Genomic DNA, 26843 nt, shown 5'->3' with positions numbered 1-26843 from the left:
GATGGCCACTGTGATTCTATTGCATTACAGAAAGCATAAGCCCCTGAGGCCATGCCCTCCTGAGAGCAAGGAGTCATCAGTACCCATATTCGATGGGCCACAACTGTTCTGAAAGCCCCCAGCTACATCACCTAAGTAGCATTAAGTCAACCCAAGATTTTTTTTTAAGTACACAGTTCAGTGAATTTGGGCAAGTCTATATGTTCATATAATAACATGAGAATGTTCCCATCAGCTCGGCATGTTCCCTTGTGCCGTTTTTCGGTCAATCTCCCCCTCTCCACGGGCACCACCATTCTGATATCTATCCCCACAGATGTATTATGCCCGTTCTAGAACAGTGACGTCAATAGAATCAAGCCGCCTGTGCTCTTGGTGTTTCTGCTTCTCTCATTGAACATGACGTCTGCGGATTCACCATGCCGTGGCGTCTGTCAGCCACTGGCTCTGGACCACCTTGTAAATGTTGGGAGCTCACTAGACAACCCCACTGCCCACAAAGGCACTTGCGTTCCTGAGCAAACAAACCCTTGGCATACCAGGAGCTCCGAGCACCAAAGCAGCAATTCTAGTTGTAGAGTTCATGGGATGTGAGGGACCTCGGCCTTCAGTGAGTCATTAACTTCCTGCCTCTTCTCTATCCTTCCCCACGGCCGCTCCCCAGTTCTGATGCAGAGCAGGGGTTTCCCAAGCAGCCTCTTGCAATCCCCAAGTAGTTCGCTTGGCGCATGCGCCGTGAGCAAGGAGGGTAAGCATGTGGAGGCGCTGACGGTGAAAGGTTTTATTAGCGGTGATAAGAAGCCAGTGGTGGGGACCAGGGAGGGCACTGCTTTCCAAGGCCTGCAGAGTCTGTGCTAATTTATCCTTCCTCTCAAATTGCCTCCAAACTTCGATAATAAGCACGCTGGTAGTTCGCTGATGAAATATATTCTTCCAAAGCAATTTTAAAATAATCGTAGTGTGTGCTAAACCCTTCAAAAAAAAAAAAAAGGGAGAGAGAAAGAGAAAACCCTGCAGCCAAGTCACCCTAGACTGAGCGGCAACGACAGAATTTCATAATTAGGAAATGCAGTGTCATTTCTGAACGTTATTGCACCTTTGAAAAACGGTATCAAACTGAGGCCTGCATATTTGATACCCGATTGATTTCAGATTGCAAGTCAACTGCAGCAAAATAATGAGCTGCCTCTGCCCTGAGCGGCTGAGCTCCAGCTCAGAGGGCCTGGGAGGGAAGATAGGAAGGGGGACCAAGCCCCAGGGCTCCAAGGCCTCTGAAACAAAGCTGGGGGCCACTGGGCTGGCAGGCAGGCAGGGCCACACACTGTCTTTGTGCTAATTTTTTTTGCCCAAGGGGCTGATTTTGAACTCTTCAACTGTGCTTCAATTTTGCTCACCAGGGCTGATGTTGGGAATCAGAGGATCAAAGCCCTAGATGAGAATGGCCTGCAGTTCTCCCGCCTCTTATTCAGGGCTGGCCCCAGCCCAGGGAGCCTGGGGGACATTGTGCACAGACCTCCAACCCTTCTCCATCACCACCAGGCTTGTCACCCAGTACTGGATGCTTCAACATCCATTAGAGTTTCATTCATAAAATGAGAGCATCTTGCACCTGGAAAGGAATAGCGTGTCGTTCTTTCCAACACCCTGATCAAAGCTAGAATGTCTCCACAGCGTTTCCCAGATCGAGTCCCTCAGGTCCTTATGCTGGGGGCAACACAGACTTGTGATGTCACCAATTCATGGAGCTCCGACTGCCAGCAAAGGCCTTGTTCCTTTCACCTCAAATTTGCTTCCTGTTGTTCTCACCCACATCACAGCCCTTCAAACATCCGAGGACCATTAGATGTCTGTACGGCACGTGTTGGTACCACATCTGTAGAGCCTTCCCACTATTGGTGTCCCAGTTGCGGGTCTGGGGCTCTCTCTGAAGCCTTGGCTTGACCCTGAGCACAGCCCCCAATCAATGACAGATGCCCCAGAGAGCTCACCCCCTAGATGGGATCACTGAGATGTACGTTCTATGCCATTTCCCAGTTTCTCTGCAGAATTAAGCCCCAGGTACCCACAGTGGGAGCTGGCTGGCTGACATCCATCACTGGCTGCCTCACCTTCACTGTCTTCCTTCCCCACTCCCCTCTGGGGTTTCTGTACTTCTCAAATAAAGCACATGCACCCAATACTTGTCTCATGGTCCATTCCCAGGGAACCCAACTAAAATGATGCTCTATTTAAGTGCTCTTCCTCAGGTTGAATAGCCCTCATACCTTCTCCTGTTCCACATGTGATGCTGTTCACAGACCTATAACTACCCTGGCCAAGCCTCTTGCTGACCATTTCACTTGCCAAGTTCTCTCCTACAATGTGGAGCTGAGCTGGAACACGATGCTCCCAGGATATCTCTCCAATACAGTGCAAGTCCTGGGGCACCTCATGCTCTGAGCACACTCTTCTCTTCCTGGTCTTTCATGACATCACACTCAGGGGTTATAATCATCTCCTTCTTGGTGTGACACTCCCAGCCTTCTGCCTTGAACTGATAATATGCCCAGCCTTATTTTACACTGGACTGGATGGCCATGCTCTCTGTCTTTATACAAAGATTTGATGTAAATGATAGCTAAGACAGTCTCCAAGACTTGACCCCACGGCACAGTACTAGAGATCTTAGGATGGCAGCAATTCATTAACCACATCCTGTGGGAACAGTTCATCAGCCTATGACACTTGTAACTAATTTTTATCATCAAATCCACATTTTCACTATTGGATACACAGGATATCACAAGAGACTTTGCAGAGGCCCTACTGAAAGCCTGGACCATAGTCTCTAAAACACTAGACAGAGAAAGAGAAATATCATATGATATCCCTTATATGTGCAGTCTGAAAAGAAAGGATACAAATAAATTTATTTACAAAACAGAAACAAACTCACAGACTTAGAGAAAAAACTAATGACTGCCAGGGTAGGGAGTTTGGGATGGACATGTACACACTGCTATATTTAAAATGGATAACCAAGAAAGACCTCCTGTAGAGCACAGGGAATTCTGCTCAATGTTATGTGGGAGCCTGGATGAGAGGAGAGCTTGGGGGAGAATGGATACATGTAAATGTGCGACTGAGTCACTCTGCCATGCACCTGAAACTATCACAACATTATTAATCAGCTATGCCTCAATACAAAATACAAAGCTTGCAAAAATAATATAAAAGCTCGATTTTCACTCATGTCCTCCATGAGTAAAAAATCTAACAATAAACAAAAGCTAGAATAAATCCCAGAAAGTTCCACCATGCCATGTGTGCTGTCTCCCCTTGTCTTCCCATGCTGCATGGTGTCACCTGCCACCAGCTATGCCAATATCAAAAGTGCTTTTTATATTTTGTTTCCCAGGTTCTGACATGGTTCCATAAATGTTCTCTGGTAGGACAGTAATCGTTAACATAGGAGCCCTAAAAGAACTGACCACAAGGCTAGAGAACAGAGGTCAGCATATTTTTTCTGTGAAGGGCCAGAGAGTAAATATTTCAACTCTGCAGGTTAGACAGTCTCTATCACAACTACTCAACTCCATTTTTCTTGCCCCAAAGCAGACATGGACGGTATATAAACAAAGGGCATGGCTGTGTTCCAACAAAACTTTATTTATGGGCACCAAAATTTGAATTTCATATCACTTTCACATGTCGCAAAATATTTTTTTCGCAACCATTATAAAATCCATTCTTAGCTCACAGAACATACAGAAATAGCCAGGGGCCTGGATTCAGCCCATGGCCATAGTTTGCCAGCCCTGCTGGAGAGTAAGAAAAAGGAACATAAGCTCTACTGATGTCCTGGGTCCTAAATGTCCAGCTGCGGGATCTCAGGCTGACTGTGTCCATGCACTCTGACTGTGCTTGGCTCCCAGAAGGGATACCGAGGGGAATAAAGAAAGGCAGCCCCGTGCCAGGGCTGGGAGGGTGGGGTGAGGAGTCTCTGTGCACAGGTGGGTGCTCCATGTCAAACCTGTTACCCCAGGCTACCTCCTCCCTCTGCAACTGTTATTTCTAAATGCTCAGAATTTAGTTTCTGAGCAATTTGGCTTGTAATTTATTTTAGAAATTGGCTAACGATTTATATCCAGTTATGTTCCCTGCATGAAAAGCTGAATGCTACCCTGCATCCCTCTCATCCCCTCTCGGCTCTCTGTGATCTCTCTGAATTCTCGACAGGCGTTCACCAAGCACATCCCCAGAAAGTTGCAGCAGCCTGAGTCATAATGGGTCTCAGCCGAGGGGCTGGTAGACTTCAAGGTGCACAGGTCTCTCTTCTTATCTTCAGCCTCAAATCTCATTTTTGATAACCTGCTTTGTTTATTTCACCAAATGTTGTAGACAACATCCATTCATTAAGAAATCTTCCTATGATTTTTAATGGTTGCACAGTATAGCATTGCACTATGACAATATCCCATAATCATTCCCTTAATATCCTTTTCTTAAGATGTTTAGGTTCTCTGCTTGTCTTACTACTATGCACAAGGCTTTGCAACAAAATCTTTGAACATATCCATGATGACTCCCTCAGGAGAAATTCAGGACTGTGTAATATTAGTAAAATGTAATTTAAACAAACAGAAAACACTCTGTTTCCCAGATCTTCATTCTTACATACAAGCTGAAGCTGATGGTTTTCAACTCTGCACTGTGACATGCATTGGAAATAGATCAGTAACTTTTACCACCTTATGTGGTATCAGATTTCTTTCATACTCACAGGCTTTCCCTATCCAGGTTACAGAGATTCCTCCTCAACCGAGAAGAAAGTGATCTGCATTCCGTTATACTCAGTTCCCTCTCTATCCACTGCACACTAATTCTCAGTGTCCCCACCGTGGTGTCTAGATGTCCTTTCAGCCACTTCCCACCTTAGCCTTCCTGGGGTTCCTCCTATGGCCAGGCAGTGTTCTTGAATTGGTCCTTGGCTACATGTTTCTGGTGATGGTTACTTACTTGTCAGTAGGGCTAAGTTATGGTGCCCCATGTTTGGGTCAAACTCCAGTACTGATGTTGCCTAGTTTTTAGATGAAAGTAAGATTTAAATCAATACATTTTGAGGGAAGGGGATTCCCCTCCATATTGTAGGTGGGCCTCATCCAATAGGTTGAAGGCTTTAAGGGCATAGACTGAGGTTCCCTAAAATAGAAGGAATTCTCCCCCAGACTGCAATGTAGGAAACTTGCCTGAGTTTCTAGCCTGCTGCCCTGAAGAATTTGGACTCTGGCCTGCAAAATCAACTTTCGTCTGAACTTCCAATCCAGCTTGTTCTATGGATTTTGGACTTTCCAATCCCACAGTCACAGGAGTCAATTCCTTAAAAGAATTATGTGGATGTGTGTATATAGGTGTGTGAGCAGGTTTGCGCGCACACGTGTCTGTCCTATTTGGAGAACTCTGACTAAGACATTCCTGCTATCCTTTTCCCTGTGGCTGTACTGGCTTCTTTGTGAGCCTTTTCCTCCTCTTTCTTTCTAGGTCACTTATGACTACATAAGCCATCAAGAGGCTCCTGCCCTTGCAACTAGGATCACCCTTTAATAGTTTAGGGAGAAGAATCACCTCTCTGCTCTCTGACACCTTTGCACCAGGTCCTGCTCACGTATGACTAACATGCCCCTCCATTCTCAGCCTCTCTTCCCTCCTAGATGGACCCCAAGGCTGGAGCCGCAGTCCTCAAGGTGCCTGTCTTCTCCTACCCCAAATAGACTCCTTCTTGTCCCAATTACCAGTTTTCCTCTTTGCTTTCTCTCCCTTTGGAGATGAAATTGTCAGCAAGGCAAGACAAGACGTTATCTGTTTTTAGCTGCCTGAGACTCCGACTGATGCCCAGATGGCTGAAGTCTTCCTTTACTCCTGGATCCTGCCTCCATGCCAGCTTTGTGTTAGGCCTTTAAAAAGTATGATCCATAGACTCTGAAAATAGGACTCCTGTTGCTCTCCACCAGCACCCTTCCTCCAGGTTGGGATGTGCACTCCAGTGAAAATTTGCTAGATTCCCACTCCCCTTCTTTGAGTTCTGATTCTATTAAATACATTATATGATATTCTTTCCTAGTATTCCATTGCTGAGTCCCAGAATCAGAGGACCCCAAGGTTAGAAGATGTTTTACAGTCATCAGACCCTGGGATTCCATCTTCTCTGTTAAAACCCCATCAAGAGGGACTTCCCTGGTGGGCCAGTAGTTAAGAATTCCCCTTCCAAAGCAGGGAAGAAGGGTTCAATCCCTGGTCTGGGAAGATTTCACCTGCGATGGGGCAACAAAGCCCACGCATCACAACTGCTGAGCCCACATGCTACAACTGCTGAAGCCTGCACCCCTAGAGCCTTGCTCCAAAACAAGGGAAGCCACTGCAACGAGAAGCCCAAGCACAGCAATGGAGCCCGTTCACCGCAACTAGAGAAAGCCCAAGAGCAGCAATGAAGACTCAGTGGAGCCAAAATAAATGAATAGTAATTTTTTTTAAAAGAATAACCTTAAAAAAATAGAGAGAGAGACTTCCCTGACAGTCCAGTGGTTAAGATTCCGTGCTTCCAATGCTACTTCCAAAGCTACTACCGTGCTTCCAATACTTCCAGCCCAAGTTGAGGAACTAGCATCACACATGTCATGCCGTGTGGCCAAAAATAAATATATAAAAATAAAGAGCTGTCTTCCACTGGAAATCAGGCTCTACCATCACCCAAGACATGTCGATCAAAGCCAATAAAAACTCAACTTTAAAAAACAACACATTAAGAGGTTTGAGCACTTCAGTGACTAGGAATTCACTTTCTGCCATCCTGTTGTGGCTCCTTCCTTTTTTTTTTTTTTCAAAATGACTTTTTCTCACCAGGGCTTGACAATAGTGGCACAGCCTAGAGGAGGACAGACAGGGTGCTCACAGTTGGAACACTCAAGCCAAGGTTTCCAAAATTAGTCTTTTCAAACCTAAAGATGAATAGAGAAGGTAAGAAAAGACTGGAGGGCTTTTTGCATTAACTTCCCCCATAACAAAATCTGGCCAGACTTCCACTTGGCAACACCTATGAAATGTATGTTTCTACTTTGTTACATTTTTTTTTTCCACTTTGTCACTCAATCTCTATTTACTGGTATCTCTGAGGTCCTACAGATTTTTCCTAGCTTTCTGCAGCATTAATTTAAATACAAGAATATGGGCAAAGAATTCAGCAAGGATGGTACATTATATAAAAACTCAGGAATAGAGAAAACTGAAATGACTTAACAGATTTTGCCAGATCAAAATGAAAACCTTATTTGAAAAGTAAAAAATATAGTAAAATAGATTATAATGCTCAAAGTGTTTAGATATCTTGCATGAAAAGATCTGTAACACATGTATAATAAAAGCACTTTATAGAAAAACTAGATAGAGGATATGAACAGAAGAGGAAATTTAAATGGCCAGTAGACACATAAGAAGATGCTCTAATTCATGTCAAAAAGTAACCAAAAACAATATAGTGAAAGTGAAGTCGCTCAGTTGTATCTGACTCTTTGTGACCCCATCGACTGTAGCCTGCCAGGCTCCTCCATCCATGGAATTCTCCAGGCAAGAATACTGGAGTGTGTTGCCATTTCCTTCTCCAGGGGATCTTCCCAACCCAGGAATTGAACCCAGATCTCCCACACTGCAGGCAGACTCTTTACCGACTTAGCCACCAGGGAAAAACAATGTGGAGGTTCCTTAAAAAACTAAAAATAGAGCTACCATATTTTCCAGCAATCCCACTCCTGAGTATATATTTGGAAAAGGTGAAAACTCTTACTTCCAAAAGATATGTACCCCGCGGCATTCATAGGAGCACTGCTTACAACAGCTAGAACATGGATGCAACCCAAGTCATCAATGGATGACTGGCTTAAGAAGATGTGATATAAAAAAAGAAGAAGAAGAAGAAGTGATATATACACACATATATATATTATTATATTACTTAGCCATAAAAAATAAAATATTGCCATTTGTAGCAACATAGATAGACCTAGAGATGATCATACTAAGTAAATCAAAGACAATTATTATATAACTTACATATGAAATCTAAAAAATAATACAAATGAATCTATACACAAAACAGAAACACATTTACAGACACCAACAACAAACTGATGGTTACCAAAGGGGGAAGGGGGGAAGTGATAAGTTAGCAATATGGGATTAACAGGTACAAGCTACTATACATAAAAATAGATAAGCAACAAAAACTTACTATGTAGCACAGGGAACTATACTGAATATCTTATAATAAACTATAGTGGGAAAAAATGTGAAATACACACATATACCTGACTCACTTTGCTGTACATCTGAAACTAACGCAATATTGTTAATCAACCACACTTCCATTTTTCAAAAGATCATTGAAATGCATATTCAACAAAACACCAGTTTTCACTTGCAAGTTCAGCAGATCTCTTTAAAAATGATAACGTCCAATAATGTCATGGTCTTGGAGAAATAGAATTGCAAATAAAAATTAGTAGTATCTTTTTGCATATTAATTTTTCAGTATTTATGAAGATCAAACTGTAGCTAAATTCTGGTCCAGACACCCCCATGTATAAGAATTTAGTCAGCAGAAAGATATGTAAAGATTTTTTTACATATGCAAAAAAGATTTAATAAGGCATTGTAATAGCAAAATGATAATAATAATACCTGAAACAAGTAAATTACCAATAAGCAAGAGGTAGAAAAATTATGTTGCATTTGCACATTGGAATGCTAAGCAGAAGTTGAAAGAATCAGGATCAATATTCAACAATCTGGAAAGTAGGATGTCTATATATGCTAAAAACAAAACAAGACAAAAATAGTTGCAGACCAAACGTGTGTTTGAAAGACATATCTGTTATTAACATAAATATATCTGTGTTGTGTAGGGGAAAGTCAGGAAGTTCAAATCCCAAACTGCTGCCTGAGATCCTTTTGGAACATGACACTGGATGGCCTGGTGAAGGTAAGGGGCTCTCCTATCTAATTTCACAAAATCATACCCACCACCCTGGAAGAGCTAGGGATTACAGGACCTTTTAGTTTAGGGTGTTTTTCTCGATTTTTCAAATTATTAAAAAATCTTATCACAGTACCTGGCATAACACAGGTGTTCAGAAGAGAGTAGCTATTCTTTTGACCATTATTGTTTCTCATACCAGCACAATTTCATTCTTCTACACAATTCACCTGGTCAGCTGCTGTATTCCAAACACTACTGTCTTCTTAGTAAGCAGCGTCAGTTTCTCCCTGAAGAGGCTCAGTCTCTGACTTAAGACTTTGCTTCCCCTTCTCCATCCCCCACCACCCATAGAGTTGGTGCATTTCTTTTCCACGTATCAAAAAGAAAGGGAGAGGGGACAATTGGTTGGATCGATGACTTTGGTAAAGACTTCATGTCACATCGGCAATGTCATTTAGTAAGACAGCCAAGCTCCAGGTGACACCAATCCTCTCCATTAACACAAGCTCTAACACAAGGAGTCTTGGAGCAGCCACTTTTGGGCTCTTGCTTCTGAGGCTTCCTGGCGCACTAAAGTGACCAGCACATTCCAGTTTGTCCAAGGCTTTCCCCATTTTAGCACTGAAAGCTCCACAACACAGTATCCCTTAAGTCCCACGCAACCCTGGCCAGTGAGTCGTCTTTTTGAACACCCATTACATCTGGCTCTGTGTTCAGCATGGGAGATGGCTACAAAGATGACAATCTCAAACCGTCCAGTGCCCTGAACAACCAGCCCCTTCCAGACGGGATTCCCCTAGTGGAGGCCCAGGTGACATGCCCTGGAGAGGAACCACAGGGAGGAGGTGAACTCTGCCTTCTGAGATCTGATCTTCCCCATGTTCTTGTCCTCCTTCCACCATTACCTCTTTCTCCTGCTGGCTCAGCTCCTGAGTCCTTCTCCCTCGGCACCTCAGGCCCTTGGAGAACGGCTCCTCCAGTCAAGCCAGCCGCTGCCTGTGGGAGAGAAAAGGAGTCAGGCCCTGGGGGTCACTGCAATGGTCCCAGACTTCTAGGTCTCTCTCTAGCTAGATTCCTTTGAGGGCTACCCTAGGGGCTATGCCTTGGTAAACTGGTCTCTGGGTCCCAGGATTTCAGCAGGCCCAGCCCCAGCTCCTTATCCTCTCCCTGGAAGCACAATTAATTCATTTGCATGATCCACCAGGGCTCAAGACTGACTTTCTTTAATAGACACCGTCTCCTCTCTTGGAGACAATCTTCCCAAAGGCAACCCTCACTTCCTCCCTGTGTCTGTTGTCCCTCCCCCTTACCAGTCCATCCTGAAGGAGATCAGTCCTGGGTGTTCATTGGAAGGACTGATGCTGAAGCTGAAACTCCAGTACTTTGGCCACCTCATGGGAAGAGTTGACTCATTGGAAAAGACCCTGATGCTGGGAGGGATTGGGGGCAGGAGGAGAAGGCGATGACAGAGGATGAGATGGTTAGATGGCATCACCGACTTGATGGACATGGGTTTGAGTAAACTCTGGGAGTTGGTGATGGACAGGGAGGCCTGGCGTGCTGTGATTCATGGGGTCGCAAAGAGTCGGACACGACTGAGCAACTGAACTGAACCCCTTCCCAGGGCTTCCCTGGTGGTTCAAAGATAAAGAATCCACCTACAATGCAGGAGGAGCAGGAGACTTCGGTTGGATCCCTGGGCCTGGAGAAAGAAATGGCAACCCACTGCAGTATTCTTGCCTGGAAAATTCCGTGGATAGAGGAGCCTGGTGAGCCACAGTCCATGAGGTCATGAAGAGTTGGACACGACTGAGCTACTGAGCACGGCTGCCCCTTCCCCCACTGATTAGCAGGCACTTTCAGCTCTAGGCATCCTCCCTGCCCCCACCAATTAAATCTGAGTCACAGGGAAAGGACTCAGGCATAGGTATGATTGAAAGCCCCCCAGGTGATTTTAATGTTCAGCTGGGGCTGAACTCACAGGCCTAATGCTCTTCTGCTTCGTTGAAGGGTAAACCGCCCAGGTGTGGTACCTAGAGGGCAGTGGTGATGCACCTGGGCTCCTCCTACCTGATGACTAGATGACTGAATGCTGTGTCTTCTCACCTGTAAAATGTGGCGAATGCCAGCATTTTCCACGAAGGGTGATTGGGAGTAGTAAACAAAATAATGGAGGTAAAAATACATCCATAGTGCCTCAGTCCTCTACTCTTTAGTATGAACGCATGTGTAGACCTTTTCTGACAGATGGTCTTGAAAGGGGAGGGAGAATGAGGAGCCTGTGTGTCTTCAGGAGGGAGCATCCCAATCAGGAAGAAGGTGAGGGCAGGACTGCAGGCCAGCTTTGCTGATGTCACAGGTTTGGCTCAAGGATGTCATTTGCACTGATTTGCTTTGTCGCTTTTTCAGGTCACCTTCCCTCTCTGGTTCCCTCATTCTTTATTTATGATTTTTTTTTTGACCCTGTGGCACCACATGCAGGATCTTAATTCCCCAACCAGGGACTGAAACTGGACCCTCTGCAGTGGGAGTGGGGCGTCTTAACCACTGGACCACCAGGTTTTCTCATTCTTGAGAGTAAAAGTATTCCTGAGGTAGAGAAAATAATGAGAAACAATGTCTTTTCTAAGGAGAATTATCGGCAGGGCTGTGTTGATGGGGGCTTCTCATTTCTGGCTTGTGAGGTCATTCTTGTGGACAAAGAGAAGAGACCAGAACTTGGCCGGCCAGAGACCCAGAGGCACCAGGCCAGTTCTGAGCTCAGTTTAATTTCAAGAGCCACGGATCTTTTTCAATGTCGTCCAACATATTACAGGCACTTGATGAATATTAAACAATAACAATAACAAATCACCATCTTCCACCTGCAGAGCCCCCTTTCAGCTCCAAAACCAGAGCTCGGTCAAGCATTTTTGGAAGGAAATTCTGCTTAGCTCCTTGTCCTCCCAACACTCTACCCAGGGCCAGAGAGCTGCTAGGCTACAGTGATTATGGACCATGGCCTTGGCCCACAGTGGACAGGGTCCAGCCCCTGCAGAAGTGGGCAGACACCCAGAGAGGACTGAGAAAGGAGCACAGCGGTGGCCCCAAGGACTGCCACCCATGACCAGAGACAGTCCCACAGTCAGTCCATGAACCCCACCATCAGCCAGAAGGCCTCCATCTGCCCAGCCACCATTTTGCCTTGGCTTCCCCTCCACCCAGGACGGCCAGTTCATTTCATACCACCTGTCAATTCTGATCCATCACTCATACTTGTCTGGAGAACGGAACCAAGAAGGAAGTTGTGGTGGGTGGGATTTCCTGGGAGAGGGGAGCGAGGTGGCTTGGGAAGCCAAGATGATACAGAGAAGGACCCTGTGGGGCTCCTGGGCACAAGAACCTTCTTGTGTCCCCCGTCTCTTTGATCATAGGCAACAGACTTCATTCAGCCTCCATGACCTTCCCTGAGTTCCGATAAGTGGGTTCAAACAATTGCTAATTATGAAAGGGAGGGGGTTCGAGACAAGGGAGAAATAGTCAAGAGAAACAATAGTGTAGCTATGGAGCAAAGTCCTGGTTCCCCAACAAGGGGATACACACAACAATATCTTTGAGCTGTTTTGCTGAGACTGAGACCCTCTCCAGGTGTGAGAAGTTAGCAGTTAAAGATGGGTATGCAGCCCACAAGGATGTAGACCCCAGAGTGTTAGAACCAGAAGGTTGATGAGGCTGATTCCCAATTACCTCACCACCAACCAATCAGAAGAATGCCCACGAACTGATCACGCCCTCTTCGGACCATTACTATGGAACTCCTCACTACCCACTCCAGCTGGGATGCATGGTTTTGAGGGTATTAACCCACTGTGGTCCCCTTTGCCTGGCAGAGTAATAAAGCTATTCTTTTCTATTAATACTTCACCCAAAATTAAATCTGTTTCTGAGATTTAATTTCAGTGTAGGGTACAGAGGCCAGACTCAGCTTCAAGGAAGGCATCTTGCTTGAAGATGAGCATCTTGCTTCTGGTCTGCCTGCACTTTTGCATCTTGCTGAGGTTTGAGTTATGGGCAATATAATCTTTTTTTTTTTAAAATTCAAATGCTTTAAAGGCAGGATGGAGAAGTTGCCTTTAAGAGAAATGGGACAGAGAACTGTGTTCTGTGGAGGGAGGGGCACAAGACAGAGATTTGCTGAATTTTAGGTTCTTCTTCATGGTTAACCAGAAAAAAACAAAAAATCCTGGTTGAGTTACAGATGGCAACGTGTGTTTGTCTTAGATCCCACCCCCTCCCTGTGCAGACTTTCAAATCAAGCAGAATCCTCACCCATCACTAATGAAAGTACCCCACCTCTGCCCTGTGGTTCTGCTTCTCCCTCTGTGCTCAGGGGAATAAAGGATAGAAAAAATAATCCAAGCAGGAAGATTAAAAAATAAAAGGTTCAGAAGAGGCAGGAAGCAAGGGAAACCAACGTTCAGAGTTTAGAAAATGGAAGAATGTGTCACAAAGGAGCAAAGAAGAAGAAAAAAAGAAAAAGCCTAGTGCCCTAAGGCATCAGCTGCACATAGTGAATTCACTGGTCTCCTGTGCACCCCGCACAGTCCTCGTTAGGAACCATCCTGGGCAGAGTTGAGAAAATTGTCACTGAGATTACTGTCTGTGTTCTGTGGTTCCCAGGAGGGACCCAGTGGAGAGGGGCTACATGAGACCATCCAAATAAGCAAAAGGGGCTCATCCACACAGCACAGACCCACACTTCCCAAGAAGCAGCGGGGCCATGGGACAGAAGCATGGATAACAATGATGGAGCTGCCCCCACTCTGATGAATATTTATGTTGTTTTGGGTTTCTTCTAGACCAGAAGCTTCGTGGGGAAATGGCCTTGCTCACTGCAGATTCCCCCAGCACCAGCCCAGCATGGGGAACACAGGAAGTGCTAAGACTCATAATGGAGATGAGCAGTGGTCCAGCATCAGCAGACTTGAGGAACACTAGGTTGGCTGGGGTTACTCAGCTGAGGGACCCAAAGGAAAACCCATTTTATAGATGTGAGAATGAGGCCAGAGGTAAAGCAGTCTCTCCCCTTCTCCACCAGCCAGCCAATGAGCACCTGGTAGGTGGCCACACATCTTGATCACGGCTGCATCCTCTAGACCGAGCCAGGACCTGGCATCTGCCTGTGTCAGAGGGCCTGTAGGACATGGGGTTCAGGAGAGAAATCCAGGGAGAGGGACGCAGCCAGGGTTGTCACCGTGATCTTGGAAGGGGGTGACTGATGCAAACACAGGCAGCATGCCCAATGCCGGGGAAGAGCCTCCTGAGGAATGAAGGGCCCCCTCGGCCCTGCCACGAGCCCCACCACACGTGTGTGCATACTGGCTCAGTAGTGCCTCACTCTTTGCGACCCCATAGACTGTATGTAGCCCGCCAGGCTCCTCTGTCCATGGGATTTCCAAGACAAGAATATTGGAGTGGGTAGTCTTTCCCTTCTCCAGGGGATCTTCTCAACCCAGGGATGAAACCCAGGTTTCCTGCATTGCAGGCAGATTCTTTACCAGCTGAGCCACAAGGGAAGCCCATGAGCACCACAGATCTCCCGTTATGCAGACTTTCAGCTCCAGGTGCTGGAGGAAAATGTGCTTTGGGCTGGGCATGGATGGGAGAGGCCCCAGACTTAAGGGCTTCTACCCAGGATGTCAGCACGCCCAGTCAACTAGACGGCCAGCACAGGAAACTGAGGAGTCTACGTATCTGGCTGAAGGAAAGGGTGTCACAGAACATGGGGCCCCAGAAAGCCCTCTGTGAGGCAGCAGGACATGGTCGGGGAGCGGGCTGAGGAGTTTGCTGAGATTCAAAACCCACCTGGACGTGGCTCCTGGAAGTTGTGCCTTGGCTGTGTAATGAGAATGGACAACCTGGGGACACTCCGGGTGCTCTCACCCGGGGAGACAGCGAGTTGGAGGCAGGCAGGGGACACAGTGGGAAGGCCTGGCTGGACCCTGCTGCAAGCCAGCCCCACAGGGCAGATCCTCTCTTCAGGGGTCACACTGCCCAGACACACCAGCTGGACACACTGACACTGGCCAGGCCCAGTGAGGGAGGCAGCATGGCGATTTTTCTCCCTATTTTACAGATTTGAAAACTGAGGCCCCGAACGGTGAGAGAAGCTGTTCGAGGCCTCCTGGCCAGCAAAGAGTAACTGGACACTTAGGCCTGGTCCCTGCCCTCCTGGGGGGGTTCTCCCCCATCCCTCTGGGCCTTGTCCCCTTCATCCTGTCTCCACCTCTGTCCAACAGATACTTTTGGGGTGCACCCCTGATGCCTGGCACTCCCTGCCCACAGGGTCACTCCCTGCCCATCAGTCACTGTGGTCCTGGGCTTAGGCCAGAGGAAAGTCCCGTGGGTCTCAGCTCATAGTCCTTGGGAGCCGCCCTGAGGGGAACTGGCTCACCCTCTGCCCAGAGCTTGGGTCCCCCACTCTTGAGCCAGGGAACTCAAAACACAGCTCCCCCAAACACACCTTCAGCCCCTGGGGCAGGCGTGGCCCCGGGAAGCCCAAGCTCACATATGCCAGCACTCTATCAGGCATGCCTTCACCCCACGGGTGCCAGCATGGACCTGTGTGCCCATTACCAGGCCCTGGAAGGCCACACAGGGCTCCCCGGCCTGGGGCTCTCCCAGAAACGTGAGCTCATCCCAGCTCTCAAGGACAGCCCCGGACGCCCTACCATCCTGGTGATGGGAGAAGGGGCCCTCTGTGTTTCTGAAGGTCACACTCTCCTTAGGGGACTTCAGTTTCTGACACAGAAGCAATGCTTCAGGAGGATGTAGGCTCACAGCCAAGCCACCCAATCACACCCTGGGTGACAGCCCCCTCCGTCACCCCTCACCTAGTTGGCCAGAGAGATGGGGTCATCTCTGAGCTCACTCTGTCACACCTACCCCTCCCTGATGGCCATCAAGATGTGTCACCTCAGCTCTCCCAGCTCCCAGGAGACCCTGTGTCCAGTTCATCTGCAGTCCCCCTTAGCTGAACTGTAAGCACATGGAGGATGTCTGTTAAAGAGGATCCCGGGGGACTTCCCTGGTGATCCAGAGGCTAAGACTCCACATTCCCAATGCAGGGAGCCCAAGTTTCATCCCTGGTCAGGGAATTAGATCCCATATGCTGCACCTAAGACCCAACACTACCAAATAAATAAAAAATGAAAGTGTTTGTCATTCAGTCATGTTCAATTCTTTGCAACCCCATGGACTGTAGCCCACCAGGCTCCTCTGTCCATGGAATTCTCCAAGCATCAATACTGGAGTGGGTAGCTATTCCCTTTTCCAGGGGAAATAAATAAAAACATTTTTTTTTTTAAAGAATCCTGGAAAATTTCAGGTGACAAAGAGAGGGAAGACTAGTAAGGCTATGTATTCATTGAGTTCTTTTTACGCACGCGATGAAAAGCCCTCTATGCTCATTGATTTGTCCTAACAACAGTTCACTGATGTGAGGACTGCTCTCATCCACGTACTGGGAGGAGAGAACTAAAGGAACGACACAGACAAGGAGAGTCTAGGCCGGATTCACAGCCAGGCAGCCTCGCCCCAGCCTCCCATGCTCAGCCGCACGGCACAGCCCTGCTTTTCCTACCAAATAAAGGACCAATTCCCACGGGTCTTTTTCTAAAAACAAGCATGGCTCTGATTCATTTTAATTTGTTTGGCACACAGTAGGTGTTCTCTGAATATCTATAAAAGATTAATAAACAAATGACATAAACATGGACACAAAAGCAAATACTGGAGGAAGGAAGAAGCTAAATATACATAGTCTCTGTTCTGAGACTTTAGCAGCAACACCTCCCCCGTTCTGTGTGTGTGTTACAGACGTGTGTGTCTCATACACAAACGCAGGCACACACACAAGTCTATGATCTCAAAGTTGAGAAGATGAATATTAATCACTTCTACAAAAGATGTCTGAGACTCCTCCATCCTTCAAGTTGTGCTTGAAAAATGTTCCCACAGTGAATTTCAACATTGCTTCTGCTAATCTTGCTAAGAGGACTATAGCTAATGGCACTAAACCTCTGCTATCTTTATATAGTGGCATCCGGGCTTGGTGAAACTGCAGGAGGTGAAAGCTCAGGGCTTCTCTGCAGGCCTCCGTGGGATCTGTCCAGCTCCTGTCCTCTCCATCTACCTGTGGGAGCCCAGGAGAGCCTGAAGCATCCGGGGACAATGGCTCACACCTCTGTGTCGCTCACAGCGGGCATGCAGGTGGAAGGGGCTTCTATGCCCCCCCTGTGTGCTTGCGTGCATGCGTGCACAGTGCCTGCATGTCCCAGGGAGTCCAAAGCAGTCCCACATTTAAAGGTTCTCTCATTATTCCCTTTAATACAGCCATGCATGTTAGAAACATACATCCAAATTTGGGATTCAGAAATGGATTGCTGCTCTCTCTGGGCTGGACTGTGCACTATCCTCCCTCCTTGCTTTATACACACTTAAGCCTTTAATAAATAATGAGTTTTAAAATGGGGGCAGGGCTTCCCTGGTGGCTCAGTGGTAAAAGAATACACCTGTCAATGCAGGAGACACAGATTCGACTCCTAGTCTGGGAAGATCTCACACGCCACGGAGCCACTAAGTCCATGGGCCACAATTGTTGGGCCCGTGCTATAGAGCCCGGAGGCCGCAACTGCTGAAGCCCGTGCTCCCTAGAGCCTGTGCTCTGCCACAAGAGAAGCCACTGCAATGAGAAGCCTGAGAACCACAACTAGAGAAAAGCCCCAAGCTGCAATGAAGACCTAGCACAGCCAAAAATAAAAGAAGTAAAAATTTAAAAAATAGGAAAGTGTTAGTTGCTCAGTTGTGTCTGACTCTTTGCCATCCCATGGACTGTAGCCCACCAGGATCCTCTGTCCATGGGATTCTCCAGGCAAGCATACTGGAATGAGTTGCTATTTCCTTCTCAGGGGATCTTCCCAACACAGGGATTGCACCTGGGTCTCCTGCATTGCAGGTGGATTCTTTACCATCTGAGCCAACAATCTAAAAAAAGCAAAACCCCATGAAAGAAAGCTCAGATGGAAGGGGACATGGAATTCTCCAGGACAAAGCTTGCTCAGCATCCTCCAGGTCAAGGGTCATCAGGTGTGTCTGACTTGGCTCACTTGGAGCTCCTTCCAAGGTCCTCTTCTACGGCTTCAGAATTAAGCAGTAGATTGATCTCAGTCCTTCCTGACACTGATGTTCTGGAAACAGAGGTCTTTCTGCTCCTTTTTAAAGAGGTTTATAAACATGAAGTCCAGGTTACTCTAAACAAGCTCCTAGTTGCTCCATTTTGCTCCCTGTGACAAGAGCCTACCTTTATGTCCTGACACGGAAAGGCGAGCAAGAAGCTTAAGTCACTCCGCTACCCTGTGGCCACTGAGAGAACTGCACTTTCCACACGGGTCAGAAGCTGGTTCCAAAACAATGACGTCTCAGTGCCGAAAACAATTTTAATCTATAATAGGGATGAGCACCTCATAAAAGGGTCCACGGTAGTTATTAATTGGACCTGGAAATTGCTTGTCTTCATAAAATTATCCATAAATGTTCTTGCTTTAAAAGGGACTGATTCGTAACAGTATGGTTAGAAACTAACCTCAGGGTTTGTCCAGTTAATCCTCCTGCCTCAAGGAAGGATATCCTTCAACCTTTCCAGGAAAAATATATCACTGCCATTTTCTGAAGAGGATCTGGAGGGATGTCACAATCTCCTGCTAACGCACATGTGAAGGTCAGAGAGACAGAGGTTTTCTTTGAAGTCAGTCCCAAACATGAGCAATCCCTTTCAAACCAGATTATGTGAGTTCAGGTTGGAGTGTCCAGCACTTACTTGCTCTAAGCCTTGTTTTTCTCATCTGTGAAGTGGGAGGGCTCCAGAATCATGCCTAATGGTGGTATCAAACAACATGTGTGCAAAATTATGTTGTAAAGCACAAAGTCAATGGAAACTAGGCTCCCAGTCATTCTCATCAAATGTTGCAAAGTGGCAGAAGTATTTCACACAGGGGCAGATGGTTCAAAATTAGGTCCTCAAACACAGAGCCAGGAGAAGAAAGAAGTGGAGAGACATTTATCACATATCCTCCTGTTTATAAAGCATGCAGTGTGGGAACCCACTTATGAAACAGTGACCTGTTAATTAGAATTCTAAGTCAAGAGTAATCACCCTCACCCACAGCAACACTGGCAGGGGGCAGGGAGACCCAGGGGCTCCATGACAGAGGGCTTGCCCTGATCAGGGAAAACATCTGTTCTTGATTTTCTGGAGTTCTGGTTTCAAATATTCCAGTCTATTGCTCCCATAAGGACATATGTGTTTGGAGGGGTCTAGCAATTGGGGTGCAGGAAATATAGTCCTCGAAACCCTGGAATCTGTCATAATTCACCCCTGCAGTGCCCTTCTGAAACAAAGAGACAGACAATTGAAAATGAAAACTCCTCACTGGGGTTTCTGAAATCCCAGTCCTGAAGTGTAGGGCTCTCACAGTCTCCAGCCTCACTAGGGAGTCTGTGGGTAACCTCTTGAGGAAGCAGTGGACCCCAGGCTGGACCCAGAATCCTCTCAAGTCTGTAGCTGACCCCAACTCTCTTTGGACCAGGACGGGTAAAGACCCCTCCTTGTAGCCCAGGCACAGCTGATAGCTGGGCGCCCTCTAGTGAACGATGAGGGGAAGACCGTCTGGAGAGATGCAAAATGAAACCTAACCACCCACAAGCCAAGCTGAGTTTTTCTCCCAGATTTTCTTTCCTCCGCTACAAAATTGCCAGTACACATCTGCTTCCACGTTGACTGGCAAGCAGATTCCGGTCCCTCCTACGATCCAGTCCAGAGAACGACCTTCAATTCATAACAAGTCACAGAAACCTTGGAAATTTTTCTGAACGGCAGCTCACTCCACCTCCAAGAAAAACAATAAAGTTGGGTTTGGGGAAGGCTGGCTCCCTTGATGTGTTTCTCACATGGTTCTCCTGGTTCAGGGAACTTTCAAGTCTGGGCATTTAATTCCGGCACAACCTTTTCAAATAGGAGGTCTGAAAACCGAGACAAATAGTGGCTGTTCTTTTTAAAACACATCACTTCATTTGCAAACCGTTTTGGTCTTTTTATTAGTCCCTTTAAAGCATAAAATCCACTCTGCCACGCACACCCATTCCTGTGAAATAAATTCCAATAATGCTTCAAGCAGATGCACTCTTCCTATTTTGTGGACATGCACGGAGGTGAGCCTACATTTTCATGGAAGTTTAAAATTGTCATCAAAATGGAATTATTTAAATAGGTGTTATTAATCTTTGTTTATATTTTTACAATTACTTTTTTCATGGTTTTTCAATATTGATACAACCAATTAAACGTAATAACAGTACTTGAATATGGATAGTTAACAGGAATATTGGATCAGATAAGAAAATCAAAGACCATCGGGATGTCATTATTAGTCATCTTATACTTGGTTTTCCTGAGTGTTGAGCACCTTGTCAGACTCCTTACATACATAATCTCGTTTAACCTCCCATCACCTCTATGAAGCAGGATTATTATTTCCATTTTATTGTTAAGGACACTAAACAGAGCCACTAAATGATCATGCAGGGATTCACACCACACCCATCTGGTGGGAAAGCCTGGGATCTTTCCACCCTGCTTTACTGCCTCCTTCCTAAGTATGATCACCGCTGGTAAGGACAGCCTACTTCCAAAGTACCCTAAACCAGAGGAAGCTGACTGAATAAAAAATATTTCTAAAGACAAATAGAATTTCAACTCAGAAAAAATAGATTAAAGTAATGCTTAATCTGACCACAACGGCATAAAACTAGAAATCAACCACTGAAAACGAAATGAGAAAAAAAAAAATGATTACATGGAAAAACTACAAGCTACTAAGAAACCAATGGGTCAACAATGAAATCAAAGAATAAATTTAAAAATATTTACCTTGAGAAAAATGACAATAAAATTACAAATATACAGAATCTACAGGATGCAGCAAAAGCAATTCTTAGAGGGGAGTTCATAGAAATATAGGCCTTCCTCATAAAACAAGAGAAATCTCAAATAAACAACTTGACCTGAAAGAATTAGAAAAAGAAGAAAAAGCAAAACCTAAAGTCAACAGAAGGAAGAAAATGTTAAAGATCAGATAAGAAATAAATAAAATAGAGATTAAAGAAACTAGAAGAAAATTTAAAAACCAAGAGCTGGTGCTTTGAAAGGATAAACAAAGTTGACAAACCTCTGGCCAGGCTCACCAAGAAGAAAAGAGAGAGGACCCAAATAAACAAAATAAGAAATGAAGGAGAAAGAATAAACAATACTGCAGAAATATAAAGTAAATGCTTAGAAGGAAAAGACTGCAGTAATTACATTCAGCAAAATGTTCTCATACAAAGGTGTCTTTAGAAATGTCCTAAATAGTATGTCCAACCCAAATTACACAAATACACTCAGAAACTTGAAGACCAAGATCAAACGGTACACAAAACAGTGGTACATATTCCCAAGAGGACACAACATCCAAATTCACCAAAAGCACAACTTTTAAATAACAGATTTGAAAACATCAACAAATGCTCTTTGCAAAAAGAAGACTTTGGCTTTTTTTTTGGAGCACTTACTAAAACATTATAAGTAATGTAAAAATAACTTAAAATGATTAATTAATCTTAAACTTCACCTTTCCTAAAGTTAAATGCCTCCAATCTAAGGGCCTGGCTGCTTGATTTGGTAGGAATTTCGTTAGCATTTATAAACTGTCAGTGTAAACTATCTCTTCAAGAGACACATATGATTATTTTAATTCAAGAAGCCAATTCAGCACTTATAAAAGGTAACTCTGTCGGCATGCCCATCCATTTTCTTTTGTATTAGTAAGACTGTGCTTCCTAATTTAATTCTGAAGTGTACAATTCTTTAATGATAATTATGCATATATTAATATATATTTATTTTATGGCAACAAATTAAAATAGGGAAACTATTCTCAAAATTTCAAGAGCAATGAAAATGATGTCTCGTTAGATCTGATTGTTTCTTCCTTACCTTGGTGCTTCTCCTGGCCAAATGGCCCCGATAAGCAGAGACTGGTTACCCCTGCATCCCCACCCAGCACAGGATTTGACCCATGGTTGGGGCTCACTGTTTCTTTAATGCACTTGTAACAACAACTTCTGGGGTGCAGGTTTGATTCCTAGCAAGGCCTCTAAATATCACCAAGGACAGACGTACCTACAAGATTATTGAGATCTGGCAATAAATAAGGGCTTTCAGAAGCAAACTGTTTGGTCCGCGTCAGGTGGACAGGCTCAGAGAGGTGAGGGCAGCCCCCAGCCCCATACCCAGGCCTTCCCACTGCATACCGGTGCTTCTCTCATAGGCCTTGCAGCTGGGGCCTCGGCACATGCCCACCTCCCAGAAAAGCAGCATCTTCAAGGTAAATCCCAGTAGCTCTTCTCTTCTACCATGGCTAACCAGCTGCCACGTTCTCTGAGTTGGGTAGCCCAGGCAAACACAGCAAGCAATGTGATGGGCCTTGCTTCATGTCCAGGTAGGTGAGTGCAGAGTGTCTTCTCTTTGGTGGCTGGCAACTGGGAAAGGGGGCAGATTTTTAAAAGGTGAATTTCAGGGAACAGAAGTGAAAATCAAAACGTGCGGTGACTTCCCCAGTGGTCCAGTGGTTAAGACTCCAGGCTTCCACTGTGGGGGGCACAGTTTTGATCCCTGATTGGGGAGCTAAGATCCTGCATGCCGTGTGGTATGACCAAAACATAAAATAAAAATAATAATGTCTTTTTTAAAAAAAGGGCAATTGAATGCAGGTCATGGAGATTTGTCAGTGTCGCCCCTTATCATACCCTCCACAAAGGCCTTGTGTTGGACTGGGTCTCTGGACTGGGACTCCCATTTGGATGATCAGCCCATGAAGACAAGGACCACTGTGGAAGTAGATGAGCAGCATTTCTTTGCACCCTATGTCTTTTGTCCCAGGAAGAATAAAAGACACGGCAAGCTTCCTTATAGAGCAAATGAGGGGAAGATTATCTTTCTACGGGAGGCCACATTATCCATGTTTATCTCTGTTTTGATAAAGAAGTTGAATCAAAAGCAAATGTTTCTAGAAGCAACAAGCTAACTACCCAAAGCCTTGGTTTCTTAATTAATCAGCTCAGCCCAAAGACATGTCTGTTTCCAATATGTGGGTTCTTCTTGAAAGAGGTAGATATTTCCAGTGGAAATGTTTAATCAGTGTCTAAACTGAGTTAAGCTTGGGGCTGGGCTGCCAATGGAAATACTAATGAGGGTCCGCAGAAGGCCATAAGTTTTCCGGATTTGAATCCAATTCCAGTCAGACCATACCAGATCCAGAAATATTTTCTTACCCAGAAAACCTTCTTAGCATGGATCACTGAAGTGATTCAAGCCATGCCTGGGCTCTATCAATGAAATTTAAAAGTTAGGTAGAGCTAATTAAGAGGGTAAAGTATCACTTAAATTACCTTTCAAGCATTCTCAATTACCTTGGAAGCAGCAATTGACAACCAATCGCTGTATGAGATATGAATCAACTTTTATCTAACTCATTAAAGTGGGTCCCCCAGAGCCTTGGCTAGACCATACCTTGATAGCCTAGTTTAAATGACTGAACCATTTGTACCTGAAAGTAAAAGAAGTGACTTTCCTCAGATGCTGCCTTTGGCGTGGTCTGACTGCGTGTTTTTATTTTACAGCCTTTCTGTCTTCAAGAGAACGAGCACCCGCGTTATGTGTAGTAGCAGATGTCTGACTTCTTTACCATGTTCTCCTGGGCAGGCCTGCCTTCCCTGGGACTGAGATCCTCGCTCTGGAAAAGAGGGGCCTCATCTCCCAAGTTCATGGGTCCCCTCTGTCGCAGCTGCCGTCCTGTGTCCAAATCAGACCCAGCCGCTTTTGCTGGAAGACCCTCCACTGTCGGAAATTTCTAATGCTGACACCTCCAAATGTTAGAAACCTCTTGGGAAAATCAGTTTCTCCAGAGGAAAAGAAGGTACATTCAGTGTCTGGGGAGCCTGAGGAAAGAAGGGGAAGCAGACAGGGGTCTGCTTCATTAAAACGTTAATTCCCTCCTAACAGCTTCCCTTTTTCACTGTAGCGCAAGCTGAGGTCAAGTTCTCCAGAGCACCACCTGCCTCCTTCAGCGTCCAGAGAAAGGCCATCAGCCAGCTCTGGGAGCCTAGAGATGAGATGGGGACAGAATCACTCATTTTAAGACTTCCGATGCAGTCTCCTCTGTTCAGTTCCACCCCAAACATGGCCTTATTTGTCCTCTGAGGCTTTCAGTGCTCATCAATGTCAGCTGCTCACTCCTTTTTGGCATCCTCCAAACCCTCCTGACACCACCTAAGCGGCAGCTCTATCTGGTTTGCTAAACCAGGTACAGTCAAATCTGTCACGTCTCCATCACTGTCCTCCCCTGGTAGGCTTGTTCCTTTTTCTTTCCATTGCCAGTTAGTTACTCGGGTGGGGCACTGAGGAGAGAACCTCCGTGCAGGTTTCATCTTGCTTTAACAGACATCCCAGGCGTGGGGTCCATGGTGTATTTGGTCCTACCCCCCCACCCCTGCTTTCCCTCCTTGACATTTGCCAAGACCCAGAGTCACTCAACATCTGCTCACAGCCCCCAGTCTCACCAGGAGCACCCCAACCCTTGCAGGTCTGTGTTTTCTTTAGAGTGCATGGGGCTCCCCAAAGAGAGAAAGCTCTTCTGTGTTCTGGGCTCCCGTCATCCAGGGGTGAGGGTATCCAACTTCTCCAGCTGTGCTAACAGTCCTCCAGTCCAAATATTATCACGGCCATCAAACCATGTTTTTCTTCTCACCCACTCTTTCCTTCCTCCCTCACTTCCTTTTTTTAAAACGTGAAATGTTTTGTGTACATGAAGTGTGAAAAATAATCTTATAAACATTCATGCTCTTGTCACCTGAATTGAAGAGGTATCAACATTTTGCTATTTTTTGCTAACAATCTTTTATGTGTGATGGAACAAATCATTGCAGATACACATGTCTGGGTCCAACTTCCTTTTTCCTGAAGGTCATCCCTTAGTGATTTTTAAAGAAAGGATTCCAAAAATATAAAAAATAAAAAAATAAGAAAGGATTCCATTTTTCCCCCTAAAAAATGGGATTATTTAACCCTCATTCTTGAATGATAATTTAGCTGATGAAAGACAACGAGGCACTGGGACTTCCCTGGTGGTCCAGTGGTTAAGATTGTCCTGCCAAGGCAGGTGGCACGGGTTTGATCTCTGGTTAGAGAACTAAGGACCCACATGCTGCACAGTGTGGTCATAAAAAAAAAAAAAAAAAAAGACAAACAGGCACAGAATTGGTTTTCTGTCAACAATTTGTAGATATGTCATTGCCTCCAGGGAACTATCATTGAGAATTCTGCTAATTGCTGATCCTGTGTCAGTCATCTATTTTTTTTTTCAATTTTTTCCCTTTGTATTTGCACAGCTACAGTTTCAACCCAATGTGTGTTAGATTTGGATTTATTTTTATTTATCCAGCCCTGGACTCACCTTATTTCCTACAATTACCAAATCAAATCTTTCTTAAATTCTTCTGGAATGTATCAATCATTTCTTTATACTTTCCTGCTAGGATTTAGATTAAAATTATGATAGATATTTTCAGTCCCCTATGTTGCTTAACTTCTGTTTTATATTTTCCATCTCTTTTTCTCTGCTGCACTCCAGGGAATACAATGAGTCAGTCCTATCTACCAATTCACTAATTTTTCCTTTAGCTGTATTGTGGCTGCCCACTGATTATTTTTATTTCTGGAAGATTTGCTTCTAATTTGCCTCTTCCTTTTTCAAAATAATGTCTTGTTTTTAATCCTTTATATCTATGTAGCATTTTTTACTGGATATTTCTAATTTGTCAGTAATTCAATCCTACCATTTTGCTGATTTGGTAAATTAACTTGTGATAATTCATCCACAGGTAATACTTGGAACCCTTTATCCAAAGGAAGGACTGCAACAAAATTTCAGAAGACAGGGATGGGCAGCAAGGGGATGCTCTGAGTGGATGACTGTCTTGGTCCATTTGGATTGCTGTAACAGAAATACCATAAACACGGTGCCTTATAAGCAATAAATTACTTCTCATAGTTCTGTATTCTGGAAAGCCCAAGACAATGGTGCCAGCAGATCTGTCCAGTGAAAGCCCACTTCTTCATAGGCAAATGGTGCCTTCTTGTGGAGTCCTCACATGCAGGAAGTGGGCAAGGGATCTCTTAGGGTCGCTTTCATAAGGGCACTAACCTCATTTGTGAGAGTCACATCCTCATGACCTAGTTACCTTCCAAAGGCCCCAACTTCTAATACTATCACCTTGTGGGTTACAGTCGCAACAACTGAATTTTGCATATGAACATAACACATTCAGTCCATTACAGTATTACGTCCTGGAGGGCCTAGGCTGGCCTGGTGTTATATAATGCCTACATGACAAAGCCTGGATGGTCCGACAACGAAAGGGCACTATTAAGGGTAATGCTCTGAGAAATACAATCAAGATTCCATTTGCAGAGCAATAAGCAGGCTCTGGACTCAGCCATTCTTCTTCTCAGACCATCCAGGGGGCTCTCTTTCAGCTCTCAGTTACCAGACCATTCTCACACACAATTAGCAACACTACTACACACTTCCTCTTCCTTTCCTATTAAAGGCTTTGTGGTTTAAAGAACTCACTGATTATTAAAAATATATATATTTAAGTTCTATGGGGATCCTGTGGGAAAGAGGAAATAAGAATACCTTCA

The 26843-nt window shown here is 45.2% G+C and overlaps 1 long non-coding RNA gene across 1 annotated transcript; it reads left to right on the top strand.

Annotated features, from left to right (window-relative positions):
- The first annotated feature begins 397 nt into the window (after nucleotides 1–397).
- Nucleotides 398–26231, top strand: LOC110129129 (uncharacterized). The gene is made up of 5 exons (XR_002311387.2): nucleotides 398–610; nucleotides 8934–9010; nucleotides 23844–24057; nucleotides 24163–24444; nucleotides 26021–26231. It is a non-coding gene; the product is annotated as an uncharacterized lncRNA (long non-coding RNA).
- The last annotated feature ends 612 nt before the right edge of the window (nucleotides 26232–26843 follow it).

Source organism: Odocoileus virginianus, chromosome 6 (genome assembly GCF_023699985.2).
Source record: "Odocoileus virginianus isolate 20LAN1187 ecotype Illinois chromosome 6, Ovbor_1.2, whole genome shotgun sequence".
Taxonomy (NCBI): domain Eukaryota; kingdom Metazoa; phylum Chordata; class Mammalia; order Artiodactyla; family Cervidae; genus Odocoileus; species Odocoileus virginianus.
This window is presented reverse-complemented; position numbering and strand designations above follow the sequence as displayed.